Raw genomic sequence first — 19,308 nt, 5'->3', positions numbered from 1 at the left:
CCGACATCCCGGCACCACCCTCCACCCAGGAGGTGAACGGCCCACTTGGCAGGTCAATGGGAGTACGAAGTGTCGATGGCTCTCCCCCGCCAGGTGCCGAGCACCCCCAGCCTCCTCGGGCGCTGGCTCCACCCCCTGCTGGGTGTCTGGACTCCCTCATCCCAGACCTCCCGACCTCCAAGAGCGAGGGTCCGGACATCAAAGGGCGCCAGACCTATAACTGAGGCAGCCCCAGGACAGGAAGGCAGTTGTATCCTGGAGTCGAGAGACACCGCGACGAACTCATCCTTGACGGACTGTTGGCGCTGCCACAGCCCTGCCTTGTGAACTATTGTCCTGCCTGCTGGCGCTGCCGCGGCCCTCTGCAACCTTCATCCTCGTGGGACCTGCTGGCGCTGCCGCGGCCCTCTGCAACCTTCATCCTCGTGGGACCTGCTGGCGCTGCCGCGGCCCTCTGCAACCTGTATTCTCGTGGGACCTGCTGGCGCTGCCGCGGCCCGTTGTAACCTTCATCCTCGTGGGACCTGCTGGCACTGCCGCGGCCCGTTGCAACCTGCATCCTCGTGGGACCTGCTGGCGCTGCCGCGGCCCGTTGTAACCTTCATCCTCGTTGGGACCTGCTGGCGCTGCCGCGGCCCGTGCCACCTACGACCTCTTCGGGACCTGCAGGCGCTGCCGCGGTCTGACCCCTCCGAACACCGAGCTCGAGGATTGTGAGCTATCACCGTTACCCACCCGTACCCGTGGGTACCAAGACTGTCCCGCTACCCCCTTCCCTTACTAGAGACTAGAATTGAGAGGATCATCGTGTCCTGATCGCCCTGTATCGTACCACTCTACTACCCGAAGTGCCTATAAAAGGTGTTACCATAAGCTTTGTGTGGTGTCCATCTGTGGGGGGGAAGTTACCTGTCTGTGCGATCACTGTGCTCGGCCGACCCTCCAGGTCCCCGTCTAACACAGAGTGACAGTAGAGTGCAGAGTGACAGTAGAGTGCAGAGTGACAGTAGAGTGCAGAGTGACAGTGAGTGCAGAGTGACAGTGAGTGCAGAGTGACAGTGAGTGCAGAGTGACAGTGAGTGCAGAGTGACAGTGAGTGCAGAGTGAGTGCAGAGTGACAGTGAGTGCAGAGTGACAGTGAGTGCAGAGTGACAGTGAGTGCAGAGTGACAGTGAGTGCAGAGTGACAGTGAGTATATAGTGACAGTGAGTGCAGAGTGACTGTAGAGTGCAGAGTGACTGTAGAGTGCAGAGTGACTGTAGAGTGCAGAGTGACTGTAGAGTGCAGAGTGACAGTGAGTGCAGAGTGACAGTGAGTGCAGAGTGACAGTGAGTGCAGAGTGACAGTGAGTGCAGAGTGACAGTGAGTGCAGAGTGACAGTGAGTGCAGAGTGACTGTAGAGTGCAGAGTGACAGTGAGTGCAGAGTGACAGTGAGTGCAGAGTGACAGTAGAGTGCAGAGTGACAGTAGAGTGCAGAGTGACAGTAGAGTGCAGAGTGACTGTAGAGTGCAGAGTGACTGTAGAGTGCAGAGTGACTGTAGAGTGCAGAGTGACTGTAGAGTGCAGAGTGACTGTAGAGTGCAGAGTGACTGTAGAGTGCAGAGTGACTGTAGAGTGCAGAGTGACAGTGAGTGCAGAGTGACTGTAGAGTGCAGAGTGACAGTGAGTGCAGAGTGACAGTGAGTGCAGAGTGACAGTGAGTGCAGAGTGACAGTGAGTGCAGAGTGAGTGCAGAGTGACAGTGAGTGCAGAGTGACAGTGAGTGCAGAGTGAGTGCAGAGTGACAGTGAGTGCAGAGTGACAGTGAGTGCAGAGTGACAGTGAGTGCAGAGTGACAGTGAGTGCAGAGTGACAGTAGAGTGCAGAGTGACTGTAGAGTGCAGAGTGACTGTAGAGTGCAGAGTGACTGTAGAGTGCAGAGTGACAGTGAGTGCAGAATGACAGTGAGTGCAGAGTGACAGTGAGTGCATAGTGACTGTAGAGTGCAGAGTGACTGTAGAGTGCAGAGTGACTGTAGAGTGCAGAGTGACAGTGAGTGCAGAGTGACAGTGAGTGCAGAGTGACAGTGAGTGCAGAGTGACAGTGAGTGCAGAGTGACAGTGAGTGCAGAGTGACAGTGAGTGCAGAGTGACTGTAGAGTGCAGAGTGACAGTGAGTGCAGAGTGACAGTGAGTGCAGAGTGACTGTAGAGTGCAGAGTGACTGTGAGTGCAGAGTGACAGTGAGTATATAGTGACAGTGAGTGCAGAGTGACTGTAGAGTGCAGAGTGACTGTAGAGTGCAGAGTGACTGTAGAGTGCAGAGTGACTGTAGAGTGCAGAGTGACTGTAGAGTGCAGAGTGACTGTAGAGTGCAGAGTGACTGTAGAGTGCAGAGTGACTGTAAAGTGCAGAGTGACAGTGAGTGCAGAGTGACAGTGAGTGCAGAGTGACAGTGAGTGCATAGTGACAGTGAGTGCAGAGTGACAGTGAGTGCAGAGTGACAGTGAGTGCAGAGTGACAGTGAGTGCAGAGTGACAGTGAGTGCAGAGTGACAGTGAGTGCATAGTGACAGTGAGTGCATAGTGACAGTGAGTGCATAGTGACAGTGAGTGCAGAGTGACAGTGAGTGCAGAGTGACAGTGAGTGCAGAGTGACAGTAGAGTGCAGAGTGACAGTGAGTGCAGAGTGACAGTGAGTGCAGAGTGACAGTGAGTGCAGAGTGACAGTGAGTGCAGAGTGACAGTGAGTGCAGAGTGACTGTAGAGTGCAGAGTGACTGTAGAGTGCAGAGTGACTGTAGAGTGCAGAGTGACTGTAGAGTGCAGAGTGACAGTGAGTGCAGAGTGACTGTAGAGTGCAGAGTGACTGTAGAGTGCAGAGTGACAGTAGAGTGCAGAGTGACAGTAGAGTGCAGAGTGACAGTGAGTGCAGAGTGACAGTGAGTGCAGAGTGACAGTGAGTGCAGAGTGACAGTGAGTGCAGAGTGACAGTGAGTGCAGAGTGACTGTAGAGTGCAGAGTGACTGTAGAGTGCAGAGTGACTGTAAAGTGCAGAGTGACAGTGAGTGCAGAGTGACAGTGAGTGCAGAGTGACAGTGAGTGCAGAGTGACAGTGAGTGTATAGTGACAGTGAGTGTATAGTGACAGTGAGTGCAGAGTGACAGTGAGTGCAGAGTGACAGTGAGTGCAGAGTGACAGTGAGTGCAGAGTGACAGTGAGTGCAGAGTGACAGTGAGTGCAGAGTGACAGTGAGTGCAGAGTGACAGTAGAGTGCAGAGTGACTGTAGAGTGCAGAGTGAGTGCAGAGTGACAGTGAGTGCAGAGTGACAGTGAGTGCAGAGTGACAGTGAGTGCAGAGTGACAGTGAGTGCAGAGTGACAGTGAGTGCAGAGTGACAGTGAGTGCAGAGTGACAGTGAGTGCAGAGTGAGTGCAGAGTGACAGTGAGTGCAGAGTGACAGTGAGTGCAGAGTGACAGTGAGTGCAGAGTGACTGTAGAGTGCAGAGTGACTGTAGAGTGCAGAGTGACTGTAGAGTGCAGAGTGACTGTAGAGTGCAGAGTGACTGTAGAGTGCAGAGTGACTGTAGAGTGCAGAGTGACTGTAGAGTGCAGAGTGACAGTGAGTGCAGAGTGACAGTGAGTGCAGAGTGACAGTAGAGTGCAGAGTGAGTGCAGAGTGACAGTGAGTATATAGTGACAGTGAGTGCAGAGTGACAGTGAGTGCAGAGTGACAGTGAGTGCAGAGTGACAGTGAGTGCAGAGTGACAGTGAGTGCAGAGTGACAGTGAGTGTATAGTGACAGTGAGTGTATAGTGACAGTGAGTGCAGAGTGACTGTAGAGTGCAGAGTGACTGTAGAGTGCAGAGTGACTGTAGAGTGCAGAGTGACTGTAGAGTGCAGAGTGACTGTAGAGTGCAGAGTGACAGTGAGTGCAGAGTGACAGTGAGTGCAGAGTGACAGTGAGTGCAGAGTGACAGTGAGTGCAGAGTGACAGTGAGTGCAGAGTGACAGTGAGTGCAGAGTGACAGTGAGTGCAGAGTGACAGTGAGTGCAGAGTGACAGTAGAGTGCAGAGTGACTGTAGAGTGCAGAGTGAGTGCAGAGTGACAGTGAGTGCAGAGTGACAGTGAGTGCAGAGTGACAGTGAGTGCAGAGTGACAGTGAGTGCAGAGTGACAGTGAGTGCAGAGTGACAGTGAGTGCAGAGTGACAGTGAGTGCAGAGTGACTGTAGAGTGCAGAGTGACTGTAGAGTGCAGAGTGACTGTAGAGTGCAGAGTGACTGTAGAGTGCAGAGTGACTGTAAGTGCAGAGTGACTGTAAGTGCAGAGTGACAGTGAGTGCAGAGTGACAGTGAGTGCAGAGTGACAGTGAGTGCAGAGTGACAGTGAGTGCAGAGTGACAGTGAGTGCAGAGTGACAGTGAGTGCAGAGTGACAGTGAGTGTATAGTGACAGTGAGTGTATAGTGACAGTGAGTGTATAGTGACAGTGAGTGTATAGTGACTGCAGAGTGACTGTAGAGTGCAGAGTGACAGTGAGTGCAGAGTGACAGTGAGTGCATAGTGACAGTGAGTGCAGAGTGACTGTAGAGTGCAGAGTGACTGTAGAGTGCAGAGTGACTGTAGAGTGCAGAGTGAATGTAGAGTGCAGAGTGACTGTAGAGTGCAGAGTGACTGTAGAGTGCAGAGTGACTGTAGAGTGCAGAGTGACTGTAGAGTGCAGAGTGACAGTGAGTGCAGAGTGACAGTGAGTGCAGAGTGACAGTGAGTGCAGAGTGACAGTGAGTGCAGAGTGACAGTGAGTGCAGAGTGACAGTGAGTGCAGAGTGACAGTGAGTGCAGAGTGACAGTGAGTATATAGTGACAGTGAGTGCAGAGTGACTGTAGAGTGCAGAGTGACTGTAGAGTGCAGAGTGACTGTAGAGTGCAGAGTGACTGTAGAGTGCAGAGTGACTGTAGAGTGCAGAGTGACAGTGAGTGCAGAGTGACTGTAGAGTGCAGAGTGACAGTGAGTGCAGAGTGACAGTGAGTGCAGAGTGACAGTGAGTGCAGAGTGACAGTGAGTGCAGAGTGACAGTAGAGTGCAGAGTGACAGTAGAGTGCAGAGTGACTGTAGAGTGCAGAGTGAGTGCAGAGTGACAGTGAGTGCAGAGTGACAGTGAGTGCAGAGTGACAGTGAGTGCAGAGTGACAGTGAGTGCAGAGTGACAGTGAGTGCAGAGTGACTGTAGAGTGCAGAGTGACTGTAGAGTGCAGAGTGACTGTAGAGTGCAGAGTGACTGTAGAGTGCAGAGTGACTGTAGAGTGCAGAGTGACTGTAGAGTGCAGAGTGACTGTAAGTGCAGAGTGACAGTGAGTGCAGAGTGACAGTGAGTGCAGAGTGACAGTGAGTGCAGAGTGACAGTGAGTGCAGAGTGACAGTGACTGCAGAGTGACTGTAGAGTGCAGAGTTACAGTGAGTGCAGAGTGACAGTGAGTGCATAGTGACAGTGAGTGCAGAGTGACTGTAGAGTGCAGAGTGACTGTAGAGTGCAGAGTGACTGTAGAGTGCAGAGTGAATGTAGAGTGCAGAGTGACTGTAGAGTGCAGAGTGACTGTAGAGTGCAGAGTGACTGTAGAGTGCAGAGTGACTGTAGAGTGCAGAGTGACAGTGAGTGCAGAGTGACAGTGAGTGCAGAGTGACAGTGAGTGCAGAGTGACAGTGAGTGCAGAGTGACAGTGAGTGCAGAGTGACAGTGAGTGCAGAGTGACAGTGAGTATATAGTGACTGTAGAGTGCAGAGTGACTGTAGAGTGCAGAGTGACTGTAGAGTGCAGAGTGACTGTAGAGTGCAGAGTGACTGTAGAGTGCAGAGTGACTGTAGAGTGCAGAGTGACTGTAGAGTGCAGAGTGACAGTGAGTGCAGAGTGACTGTAGAGTGCAGAGTGACAGTGAGTGCAGAGTGACAGTGAGTGCAGAGTGACAGTGAGTGCAGAGTGAGTGCAGAGTGACAGTGAGTGCAGAGTGACAGTGAGTGCAGAGTGACAGTGAGTGCAGAGTGACAGTGAGTGCATAGTGACTGTAGAGTGCAGAGTGACTGTAGAGTGCAGAGTGACTGTAGAGTGCAGAGTGACTGTAGAGTGCAGAGTGACTGTAGAGTGCAGAGTGACAGTGAGTGCAGAGTGACAGTGAGTGCAGAGTGACAGTGAGTGCAGAGTGACAGTGAGTGCAGAGTGACAGTGAGTGCAGAGTGACAGTGAGTGCAGAGTGACAGTGAGTGTATAGTGACAGTGAGTGTATAGTGACAGTAGAGTGCAGAGTGACTGTGAGTGCAGAGTGACAGTGAGTGCAGAGTGACAGTGAGTGCAGAGTGACAGTGAGTGCAGAGTGACAGTGAGTGCAGAGTGACAGTGAGTGCAGAGTGACAGTAGAGTGCAGAGTGACAGTAGAGTGCAGAGTGACTGTAGAGTGCCGAGTGAGTGCAGAGTGACAGTGAGTGCAGAGTGACAGTGAGTGCAGAGTGACAGTGAGTGCAGAGTGACTGTAGAGTGCAGAGTGACTGTAGAGTGCAGAGTGACTGTAGAGTGCAGAGTGACTGTAGAGTGCAGAGTGACAGTGAGTGCAGAGTGACAGTGAGTGCAGAGTGACAGTGAGTGCAGAGTGACAGTGAGTGTATAGTGACAGTGAGTGTATAGTGACAGTGAGTGCAGAGTGACTGTAGAGTGCAGAGTGACAGTGAGTGCAGAGTGACAGTGAGTGCAGAGTGACAGTGAGTGCAGAGTGACAGTGAGTGCAGAGTGACAGTGAGTGTATAGTGACAGTGAGTGTATAGTGACAGTGAGTGCAGAGTGACTGTAGAGTGCAGAGTGACAGTGAGTGCAGAGTGACTGTAGAATGCAGAGTGACAGTGAGTGCAGAGTGACAATGAGTGCATAGTGACAGTGAGTGCATAGTGACAGTGAGTGCAGAGTGACTGTAGAGTGCAGAGTGACTGTAGAGTGCAGAGTGACTGTAGAGTGCAGAGTGACTGTAGAGTGCAGAGTGACTGTAGAGTGCAGAGTGACAGTGAGTGCAGAGTGACTGTAGAGTGCAGAGTGACTGTGAGTGCAGAGTGACTGTGAGTGCAGAGGGACAGTGAGTGCAGAGTGAGTGCAGAGTGACTGTAGAGTGCAGAGTGACTGTGAGTGCAGAGGGACAGTGAGTGCAGAGTGACTGTAGAGTGCAGAGTGACTGTAGAGTGCAGAGTGACTGTAGAGTGCAGAGTGACTGTAGAGTGCAGAGTGACTGTAGAGTGCAGAGTGACTGTAGAGTGCAGAGTGACTGTAGAGTGCAGAGTGACAGTGAGTGCAGAGTGACAGTGAGTGCAGAGTGACAGTGAGTGCAGAGTGACAGTGAGTGCAGAGTGACAGTGAGTGCAGAGTGACAGTGAGTGCAGAGTGACAGTGAGTGCAGAGTGACTGTAGAGTGCAGAGTGACTGTAGAGTGCAGAGTGACTGTAGAGTGCAGAGTGACTGTAGAGTGCAGAGTGACTGTAGAGTGCAGAGTGACTGTAGAGTGCAGAGTGACTGTAGAGTGCAGAGTGACTGTAGAGTGCAGAGTGACTGTAGAGTGCAGAGTGACTGTAGAGTGCAGAGTGACTGTAGAGTGCAGAGTGACAGTGAGTGCAGAGTGACAGTGAGTGCAGAGTGAGTGCAGAGTGACAGTGAGTGCAGAGTGACAGTGAGTGCAGAGTGACAGTGAGTGCAGAGTGACAGTGATTGCAGAGTGACAGCAGAGTGACAGTGAGTGCAGAGTGACAGTGAGGGCAGAGTGACTGTAGAGTGAGTGCAGAGTGAGTGCAGAGTGACAGTGAGTGCAGAGTGACAGTGAGTGCAGAGTGACAGTGAGTGCAGAGTGACAGTGAGTGCAGAGTGACAGTGAGTGCAGAGTGACAGTGAGTGCAGAGTGACAATGAGTGCAGAGTGACAGTGATTGCAGAGTGACAGTGAGTGCAGAGTGACAGTGAGTGCAGAGTGACAGTGAGTGCAGAGTGACAGTGAGTGCAGAGTGACAGTGATTGCAGAGTGACAATGAGTGACAGTGAGTGCAGAGTGACAGTGAGTGCAGAGTGACAGTGAGTGCAGAGTGACAGTGAGTGCAGAGTGACTGCAGAGACAGTGTGTCAGGGTGCACATTGTGTGAGTGTGCAGAATGAGTGTGCAGGGTAAACAGTGTGTGACTATGCAGGGTGACATTGGGAGTGTGCGGGTGAGCAGTGTGTGAATGTGTAGGGGAAGTGTGTGAGTGTGCAGAAAACACCACACACACATACACCACACACACATAACGCACACACAAACCACACACCTCAGTCTCTCAACACCACACACTTGTCACCACTCAACACAACACACTCACCACCACACTCACTCCCCAGGCTCACCCCCACAGACTCACCACCACACACTCACCAGCACACAGAAAACAACACACACAACAACACACCCCCAGCCGTCAATGAATGCTTTCACCATGCACAAACACCAACAACCATCATCCATCTGTGCACGCTTTTACCAAGCACACACCCACCAGCCGTCAGTGCACCCTTCCACCAGGCACACACACCTCCAGCCGGCAGTGCACTTTTCCACCAAGCAATCGCAGTATGGTACACTTTACTTTTAAACATATTCATATAAAGCACAGCATGCCACCATTGCTAAAATTACAATTCAACCAAGATACTTCCACTACACACCACATGCACACACTCCATAACACATGGCAAAAAGACATTGGCATTTACAATGCCATTAGCTCAAACTCAAATAAATCCGAGCCCGATTGCATTTCTAATGCTTGTTGTGCCTTTTTGCCCTCTGTTAGACTTGGTTTTTGTGCCTTTCTGCCCTCTGTTAGACTCGTTTTTTGTGCCCTTCTTCCCTGTTAGACTCGTTTTTCCCTTGTTTTTCTGCCCTGTTAGATTCGTTTTTTGTGCCTTTCTGCCCTCTGCATCACCACATCATCACTCAGCACCACCACATTATCACTCAGCACCACCACATTATCACTCAGCACCACCACATTATCACTCGGCACCACCACATTATCACTCGGCACCACCACAGCATCACTCGGCGCCACCCCAGCATCACTCGGCGCCACCCCAGCATCACTCGGCGCCACCCCAGCATCACTCGGCACCACCACAGCATCACTCGGCGCCACCCCAGCATCACTCGGCGCCACCCCAGCATCACTCGGCGCCACCCCAGCATCACTCGGCGCCACCCCAGCACCACTCGGCATCACTCAGCGCCGTCACAGCATCAATCTGTGCAACCATTCAACAACTGGTTCAATTGTGTTCTCTCAATGTTTCAAGCTTTATTACAAATGTCACAAAAAGATGTTAATATTTCACTTCTGTTCTTAGATTTTCATCACAATAAAATACACTGAACATAATCTTCACAAAAGTTATTTACAAAAGTTTAAGCTATTGCCATTATAATTTACAATCACTTTTATTTAAGTATTAATTATTTTAAAACATTAAAAGCCGTTATTTGTAATATCAATACATCTAAGTCACGTAAATACAGAACATGTTGTATTACAAATGCTATAGGTGTCACATTTGCGAAAGTTATACCTATTGGCATTGTAAATGACAAAGCTATTAATTTAGCTATTTTCAAAACCAACACATAAATAAAAAAATTGCCATTTACAAGACCAATAGCTCAAACTTTCATAATGCGAGACCTATTGCATTGCAAATGCTTGTTTTCACTGGAAAAGGAACACCGGGGGAGGAGAGGGGGGCGGACCCAGCAGATTACAATTGTTTCGCACTGACTCCACCGAAGGCGTCATTCTACTGCAGGAACATTGTTTTATTGGAATAAATACCTGCGCGTGCGAGGACGCTTCTCTTCTAAGCACTTCGGATTCGGATTGATATTTCAGGAGCGGGGGGAAGAAGGGGGGGAGGGAGGGGAAGGTGAGAGAGGGAGAGAGAGGGGAGAGAGAGGGGAGAGAGAGAGAGCTTTGCTTTGACAATTCCTTGTACTCGGAGGTTGGTCCATTTTGTGCATTTGCAGAGTCAAGATGGCAACTAATGAATACTTTCTTATTAATACAAAATCCCAGATGTGCACATTCGTTCCCCGGTGACCTGGAGTCCGCTCTTAGCTCCACACACGTGGCAGGCGCTTTATTCAAAGCATGCGCCCCGAAGGACGCTCTGGCGGGCAGGAAGCGCTTCTTTACTGGCATCATTAGCTTTGCTCTGGTCAGAAAGGCCTCATCTCACTCCATGTCATCACGGACATTGTATGCATCCTGAGCTGTGATGTAACAACATGATACATTCTGGCTGTTGTATGCCTGCGGTATTATTATAGCATAAACCCAGTCAAGAGACTAAAATCAATGCTACTGTCAAGGAGTGAGGTGGGAGGTGACTGCTTTCTGTAAGTAAGCAAGGGGTTACTGCGTTGTGATGTAGTGTTCTTTAAAGAGGTGGGTCTCCAACTGTTCCCTAAACTGGAGGAGGGATGGGGCAGTCCTGAGGGGCAAAATAATATTCTCCCATATCTTGTGAACATACATGGGGAAGGCCGTTGCCTTTTCTTTCCTGCACTTTTCCAATTCCATGCGGTATACTGGTTGTTTAAGTGAGCCAGATAAGGGTGGCTACTGGTTATGATGGCTTTGCAAGTACTGCAGCTGGTTTTGAAGAGCCAGTGTTGTTTCATCAGGATGGGATGATGTGGTCAGATTTTTTTGGTGCAGGACTATTTCCCGTGTATAGGGGGCTGTGACACGGGTGAGTAAGATGGAATAGAGGGTGCTATACAACATGGTAATCAAACTTTGTTCTATGAAGACACTTGATATGAGAGAACATCTTACACAACAGTGGGATAATTGAATCTATTGCATCAATCTGTGCAACCATTCAACAAAAACTGGTTCAAATATGTCCTCCCAATGTTTCAAGCTTTATTACAAATGTCACAAAAAGATGTTAATATTTCACTTCTGTTCTTCGATTTTCGGTACAATAAAATACACTGAACATAATCTTTACAAAAGTTATTTACAAAAGTTTAAGCTATTGCCATTATAAATTACAATAACTTTTAAGTATTAATTATTAAAAAAAATTAAAAGCCATTGTTATTTGTAATATCAATACATCTAAGTCACATTAATACAACACATTTTGCATTACAAATGCTACAGGTGTCACATATGCAAAAGTTAAAACTATTCATTTCGCTATTTTCAAAACCAACACATAAAAAAAGCTCAAACTTTCCTAATGCGAGACCTATTGCATTGCAAATGCTTGTTTCAGAGGGTTATGAAGGGCATTCTTGGAGGCCTTCAGGGTGTCAATGTGTCCCCAGATGATGTGCTCGTCTTAGGTGTGGATTTTGAGGAGCATAATGGAAGGCTGAGGTCAGTATTGAAGAAGTTAAGCGATGCTTACCTCACCCTTAGGGCTGACCAGTGCAAATTTGGTGTCAAAGAAATAGAGTTGGGGTGGGGAATTCCTATCTCCTGAAGCCCGAGACATCTAGATTTCCTAGGAGGGCAAGAGGTTTTAATTTGTATTGTATCTAAAGGACAAGTAGACAGTTTTATAGTAATCCGATAAACAGCTGTTCAACCCTGTAGGTCACAGCCATTTAATAAGTTGCTCTAAGCAGTTTATTGGCAGTGAAAGGGTTAATGCAAAAGCTGGGGCCTGCACTCGTGTGGCTTCTAGGCCCTCCCCTGGTCCTTTTATTTTCTTCGAACATGAGACAAACATCAAGCTTCTGCAGCTCCAGTACACTCACAGCAATGGAATGTAAGAGGCTGTCTTAGCTGCCTCTTGGCCCCTTGCTCTGACTTGAACCGTCTGATCCCTGCCTTGTATTCTCTGCTCCACTCCTGGGCCTCATAGGGCGCCCAATATCCCTGCTCATCTTAAATTCACTTTGCTTTCCCTTCTCATGCACCCCGTTCTTTGCACTTTGACTTTCCTATAGACCTAATGTTACACCCGGTGCCTGAACCTGCTAGCCCCACCCCCCATCCTCTGCCGCCCTCTCTGACATCCCTGACCTGCTCACCTTGGCCTCTCATATCTTACATCATCGAGGGCTTACATTCAAACTCATTAGTTTCCCCATGAGGCTTTCATGCAGGCCGAAGACCACCCCCCAATTCTGTCCTTGCACTAGGCCTCTCATCTCACTCTGTGCCTCCACCAGGGGCATTGTGAACACACCGCTGTAGCGTCTACAGCAGATGTGGAGTTCTTGATGGGCCTCTTCAGTCTGCAGGTCCGCAGACAAAGGCCCATAATGGACTTGAAAGGGTGGGTGGGTGAATGAGCGAGTGAAAGGGTGGATGAACAGAAGCATGGATGAATGAGTGAAAGTGTGAATGGATAGTTGCATGCATGAATAAGTGAAAGGGTGGAAAAATACATGCACAAGTGGATGATGCATAAATTAGTGAGTGAAAGGGTGAATGGATAGATACATGGATGAATGAATGAAAGGCTCGATGGATAGATAGATGAATGAGTGGAGTCAAAGGGTGAAGGGATAGATGCGTGGATAAATGAGTGAAAGGATGGATGTAAGGATGGATGTGTGAAAGAATGGACGATAAGTGCAAGGGTAAATGAAGGGATGGGTGAGTGGGTGGATGGGTTGAAAGTGGATTGAGGAGTGAAAGGATGGATGGCTTATTGAAAGGGTGGATTAATGGGCGAGAGATAGAGTAGATGAATGGATGGCTGAGTGGGTAGGGGGTGGATGGATGGGTGGGCGGAAGGGTTGATGGATGGATGGGTGGGTGAATAGTGAAGCAAATCACTCTCAGAAGAAAAACCCCTTCAGAGCCATGGTTCTCAGAAGCTCTGAAGGAAAAAAAAACAAGAATGTAGAAGAGCAGAAAAGAAATGGAGAGTTAACTATGAGGTACAGCAAAGATTAGAATACAAAACAATACTCGCTAGCTATAAAAAATTTATAACATCAGAGAAAAGTAGATACTTTGTCCAAAAAAATAATGAATCAAAAAACTCTAGCAAAACTCTTTTCTCCACTGTCAAAAAACTTTCAAAAATAGAAAACAACACGCCAGAAGAAATATCACCTGATTTTTGTAATACTTTGGGTAATTTCTTTGTAAATAAAGTCTCGTCAGTCTACGATTCTTTTAAAAAATACAAATCCGATAAAACGAATCAAACAGATAAAGTCATGGCTCAAAGTCATGGCTCAAACACTAAATTTTAAGGAACAATCAGTCCAACCTACAATGTTCCAATTCACTATTCCAACAAAAGACCAAATTCAGAAGGAATTACTTAACATTAACTCAGGCAGCCCAACAGACCCATGTCCGCCTAAAATAATGCACATTTGTTCAGAACAAATGAGCACTGTACTAGCAAGTTTATTTGGCCAAATAATCGATACCAACACCTTTCCGGATGTGTGGTAAATAAATAAATAATACCCTATTTTTGACTAGGCATAAATCATAACAGATAGCTCAATAAAATAAGAGTCAAGATTCGAGGTAGTAGGAGTTTCTGCAGGTTTATTACAGCATAAAGGACAGGATCAGGACAACCTGCATAGGAACAGAATGGCAGGGCTAGAGTGGCCCGGCAGCTGCCGGGGCTGGGTCTGGGATGAGCGCGCTAACTTTTAATAACAATCCATGAGCATTTATACATAGCGCGAACACATAGCATTACATTGCAGTAGGCGTAGCAGTGGGTGGAGCAGAAGGCGTGACGCGTAGCAGTCGCGAAAGATAACAGTAAAAGTGGGTGTAACTGGGCGTATACATAGACATGTGGTGCAAACGTAACAGAATATGTCATGAATGGGCGGAATCATTGGAGGGGGCTACCTAAGGAGCCGGGACCTCTAACCTAATGGTGCGCGTAAACTGGCAATGACGTATTACTAGGAGAAGCTGGGGGCTATGAACTCTGTGCTAGGAGCAGAGACTAAAGTCTGGAGGGTCGGAGCGACATGTACCTAAACCCTATCTAGTATCTGATGTTTAGGGAACATGTTGATATAAACTAGAAGTCATGAGGGGAAAAGCTAACTTGACTCTAAGACTGGACCATGCATTATTCTACATGTAGTGCGTGATGAAGAATATTAAATGACCATTAAATGCAGTATTTCTCTAACGTGGAGACGAGAAGGCTAGACAATGACGGAAACTATTGATGCAGTTCAGTAGCTTAGGAATGCAGAGAAGGAGGACTGAACTGATAACTGGAATTATAACATACTCTTGGCAGACTCAGAGGCAGAGCCAAGCTGCACCGGGCACTGCGAGGCAGGAAGTAAGTGAAAGGTCGAGGATACAGGTGGGGGCTGTATCGCTCCTTAGCGAGGCTTCAGGAGACAGGAGCTGAATCTGTGGTCCGGGCCCTGTTGAGGCCTAGAAACGGGGACTAAAGTCTGGAATAACGTGCACACTGGGAAACGTGGCAACGTAGCTTTACATAGGCCTGATAATCGTAGTATTCACGAGGACTGGAAACTGGCATACCAGAGGTGGACACAACTATAATTGCGTCTTGATCAGACATGGGGAATAACATATGCATATTGATCATGCACACATAACATATGATGGATGAGGCGTAGGGACACAGAACATGGCAAAATTTACTTTTCCACATTCCCTCCTTGTCACTACGTTTCCATCAGGAAACATCAATATTCATGATACCATCTATTATTTCATACAGTATCATTTGCTCGTCTCGAATTGTCTTGGAACGGGATTTAGAACGGGGCTTGGGACTAGGAATACAAGAGGTAGCGCAAATGCCGCAAATCGCAGGGCCACATTGTATACAGAGGCAGCAGCTAAATATGATCGCTACTGCAATACCTAGAAAGGACAGGACTTTCCATCCCCATGCGGAAATTATATTCCAGAACCAACCGGACCATGTCCAGGTGCCTGGATCTTGGTGTAACAGATGGGCAATTTTATGGAGTCTGGTTATAGCTGAATAAACAGACGGCGCGTTATTTGGAATGAAAATGCAACAACTAGATCCGATGAGTCTACAGGCCCCGCCCCTATCGGCCAGTATGACGTCAAGGACGAGACGATTCTGTAAAACGACAAGTCTCATAAAGGATTGCTCTTCGGTTAGGTTACCTAGAGCAGAGGCAGTCTCATCTACTACTGCTTCAAGGGTTCTTGTTAATCTACGAATTAGCTTACTGTTTACAATTGTACCTAAATAAGGGAAAACACCTTTATCAATATCAATAAATTGCTCTGCGGCGGTTTCAGTATAATCGACAATCGGGAGATTTCTCTTGTGTCTAGTGTGTACTAGGAAGGAATTCCTATGGTAGTCAGGTGGGGCTAGAAAAACAGGTGGCAGTAGGAAGGCAATGTAACAGGTTCCCTCCCAATCGAGGGGCAGATGAACATATGCAGTTTGACCACAAACAAAATAAGAATGACGTGAAGCTTTAAAATTAGATTTCCCACTGTCACTATACTGGATAACAGTAGTACATTCACTATGGCCTACTTGTACAGAACCCTTATTTCGGACACATAATTCGCCTTTGACTGGTAGTACTGAAATAGCAGGTGAGTCTGGAGTAGTATCAGACTGAACATTCAGGACCATGAAATTCGACGAATAATTACCTAAATTATACACTTCATTTTCTAGATCTAAACCTGTTCTGTGGGGGAAACCTTGCTTGTCTGGGAAACATGTACTGTTAAGAAAAGACATATCTGTTGAGGATGACGTTAACGTGGACCATGCTCCACACGAACCATTATGTGAAAAAGGATAAGGAAAGAGTGGCAGAACTCCCTTCGGTGTCTGGAAAGGGGGGAGTCGACCACACACCCAACAATTAGTGGCATTGCTGGTCTGGTGTGAGTAATGTAACATACGGATAAATGTGTTGTTACGCATAGCGAGGCGGTAGGAATATTCGTGAGGAGGCAGATCACTAAACGTGTGCTCTACTGTAGCATTAGCAGACTCATTTACATGAGGAACTGAGAAACACAGGAAAAGTGCGTAGCTAGTGCAGGAAATCATTATGCTGATGAATAATATGAAACTTAGAAAAACGATACATTGAATTGAGTTTTGACTGACTCTCTCACTATGGGGGTCTATTTTATACATGTCAGAAACAGTCTAACCGTTTCACCTAGGGGAGGACTTATACAATCAAACTGACTGACTTATTTTACTAGACCTTAGTTTTAACTTATACTCCTGCTGCGGAGTTTTCTCTATCAGGGAAGGGGTTGTAACAATGTCTTTTGCGGGACAGTCCTTAAGAGCAATAGTTTGGCAGTCTTCAAAATCCTGGGAATCCTTGGAAATGTTTTTAGAAACGGGTTTCAGTCCATTGAAAAGTTTTACATGAGAAAGGTGGACCCACCCCTTCCTGCCTTCCAGCTTGACGGCAGTACGGGTGGTCAAGAGGACCTGACGTGGCTCCTTCCAACGAGGTTCCAGCGGACTTGATCTGTCAAAATTCCGGACCATCACAAGGGAACCTGGAACGATTTCATGCGGTGCCACCTCGGTATTGTCTGGAAATGCGGCGGCAACCTGTGAACGACATGAGTTGAGGGCAGACATCAAGGAAGCTAGGTAATCTGTCAACATATTACATGAAACATCGGTAATACTTCGGGGTCTAGGAGTACCCCACATGTTAGGGGGGCGGCCGAATACGACCTCATACGGGGACAGACCTGATCTAGAATGTGCGACCATACGCATATAAAATAAAGCGACTGGCAGAGCTACTAGCCAGTCCACACCTTTTTCTTTACAGACTTTTGCAATACGGATTTTCAGGGTCTGATTATGTCTCTCGACTAGACCGGCTGCTTCGGGATGGCGTACACAATGGAACTTCCACTGGTACCCTAACAAAAGGGAAACGTGCTTCATGAGTTCAGATGAGAATGGCTGACCGTTATCAGAATATACGACTCTAGGGAGTCCATATCTAGGGAAGAATTCACGAACCAACTGCTTGGCAGTGGTCGCGGCTGTGTAATCTGGGACTGGATATGCTTCTGTCCATCTGGACAAAGCGCATACAACTACAAGGACATACTTGAAACCTCGACATCGCTCCATCTGAATATAATCCATCTGGAGGACTTCAAAAGGGTGGTCAGGAGGCTGGAAACCACCTTGTTCCACCGGGACACTTTTACCTGGATTAAACTGACAACATATCATACAGGTACGGACTTTCTGTTTGGCTGCAGCTCGTAAATGCTTGTTGAACCAAATGTTCTGGATACTGTCTAACATTGCTTTTTCTCCTAAATGTGCTGGACTATGTGCGGTATTAATGATGACTTGAACCATAGAGTCGGGGAGAAACCATGTGGCTCTACCCTTTGTTAACCATCCTTGATCTGTCTGGACCCCTCCTTGTTCGGACCATTTCTTGATTTCATCGGGAGTAGCATGTAACTGGATATCTATGACATCTTGTGTAGGGTCCTTAACTGTCATGCATGTAGTCGGATCTGGAGTATGTGTCTGATTAACTGGGATGTCTGGAGTCTGTGCTGTAAGTTTGGCTGTGCGGTCTGCTAGATCGTTACCTTGGGAAATAATGTCAGTAACTTTCGTATGTGCTTTGCATTTCATGATAGCGATAGATGTCGGTAAATGTATGGCATCTAACAGGGCTTGAATAAGGAAACCATGCTGAATCTTGGTTCCATGAGAAGTCATGAAACCTCTCTCCTGCCAGAGCACTCCGAAGTCGTGTACAACTCCGAATGCGTAACGTGAATCTGTGTAAACATTAACTTTCAGGTTCTTGGCGTGTATACAGGCTTGTGTCAGAGCAACTAGCTCTGCTGCTTGAGCAGACAGGGTATCAATACGGTGTGTTTCAATAACTTCGGTGTCAGTAGTCACTGCATACGCGGCGACTAGTTCTCCTGTACTAGTTCTCATACATGAACCATCCACATAAAGTGTCAGGTCAGGATCTGGTAACGGGATGTCTGTCAGGTCTTGTCTTGGCTTTGTCGTAATGTTAACTACTTCCACGCAGTCATGTGTGTCAGGATTCAAACTGACTGATGGTAACAGTGTAGCAGGATTCAGAACGTTGCAGCGTCTGATTTCTATGTGTGGCTGGAACAGTGTCAATTCATAACCTGTTAAACGTGCAATTGTCAAGTGCTGAGTTTGTGTTCGGTTCAAAAGAACTTCTACGGAGTGTGGAACTTGTACTGTCAGGGAGTGTCCTAAAACTATGGAATCACTTTGTCTGATAGCTAGTGCTGTGGCTGCAACTGACTTGAGGCACGCAGGCAACGCCTGGGCGACTGGATCTAATGTGCTCGAAAAATAAGCACAGGGCTTGTGTTGTCCTGCTTGATCTTGTGTGAGAACAGATAATGCTGTACCTTCACGTTCAGTAACGAAAAGTGTAAAAGGCTTACTGTAGTTCGGTGTAGCTAGAACTGGAGCTTGGCATAGGGCTTTCTTTAACTCGTTGAAACTAAGTGTGTGTTCAGATGTCCAAGGGAGGACAGTCGATACGGCTGCCTCCTGTGTCGTTAACTGTATCAGTGGCTTGGCTAGAAATGCATACTGGGGAATCCATTGTCTACAATAAGAAGTAAGGCCGATAAAGGCACGTACCTCCTTCTGGGTTCTGGGCTGGGGAAGACTCGCTATTAACTGGATACGGTCGGGTGTCAACTGCCTACCCCTCTTGGACAGCAAGTGTCCTAAGTATACCACTTGCTGGACACAGAATTGAAGCTTCGAAGGTGACACCTTGTGCCCCATCTCGGCTAGGAAATACAGAACTGTAAGGGATGCTCGCTCGCATGCACGTTCAGAACGGGTTGTGATCAGTAGATCATCGACATACTGGAGCAGGGCAGTGTCAGTTGGCATGTGAATATTATCTAGTTGTCTCTTAAGTGCTTGACTGTAAATACTAGGACTTTCTGTGAAACCTTGAGGAGCGCGTGTGAACATATAGCTCCTTCCATTTAAACAAAATCCGAAAAGAAACTGGCTGTCTGGATGAATGGGAACACTAAAAAATGCATTCTTGAGGTCTATGACAGTGAAGAACATGGCTTCGGAATCAATGGCTGTTAATAGGGAAGAGATATCTGGGACAACTGGGTACTGAGGAATAATACATTTATTAAGCTCTCGTAAATCAATCACTAATCGATATACTGGGGGTGCATTTGGATCAGTACGTTTCATGACTGGAATGATCGGAGAATTACATACATTGGAGTCAGTTTCTACAACTAC

This window comes from Lissotriton helveticus, chromosome 1_2, assembly GCF_964261635.1.
Source record: "Lissotriton helveticus chromosome 1_2, aLisHel1.1, whole genome shotgun sequence".
In the NCBI taxonomy this organism is placed as follows: domain Eukaryota; kingdom Metazoa; phylum Chordata; class Amphibia; order Caudata; family Salamandridae; genus Lissotriton; species Lissotriton helveticus.
Note: the sequence above shows the minus strand (reverse complement) of the source record.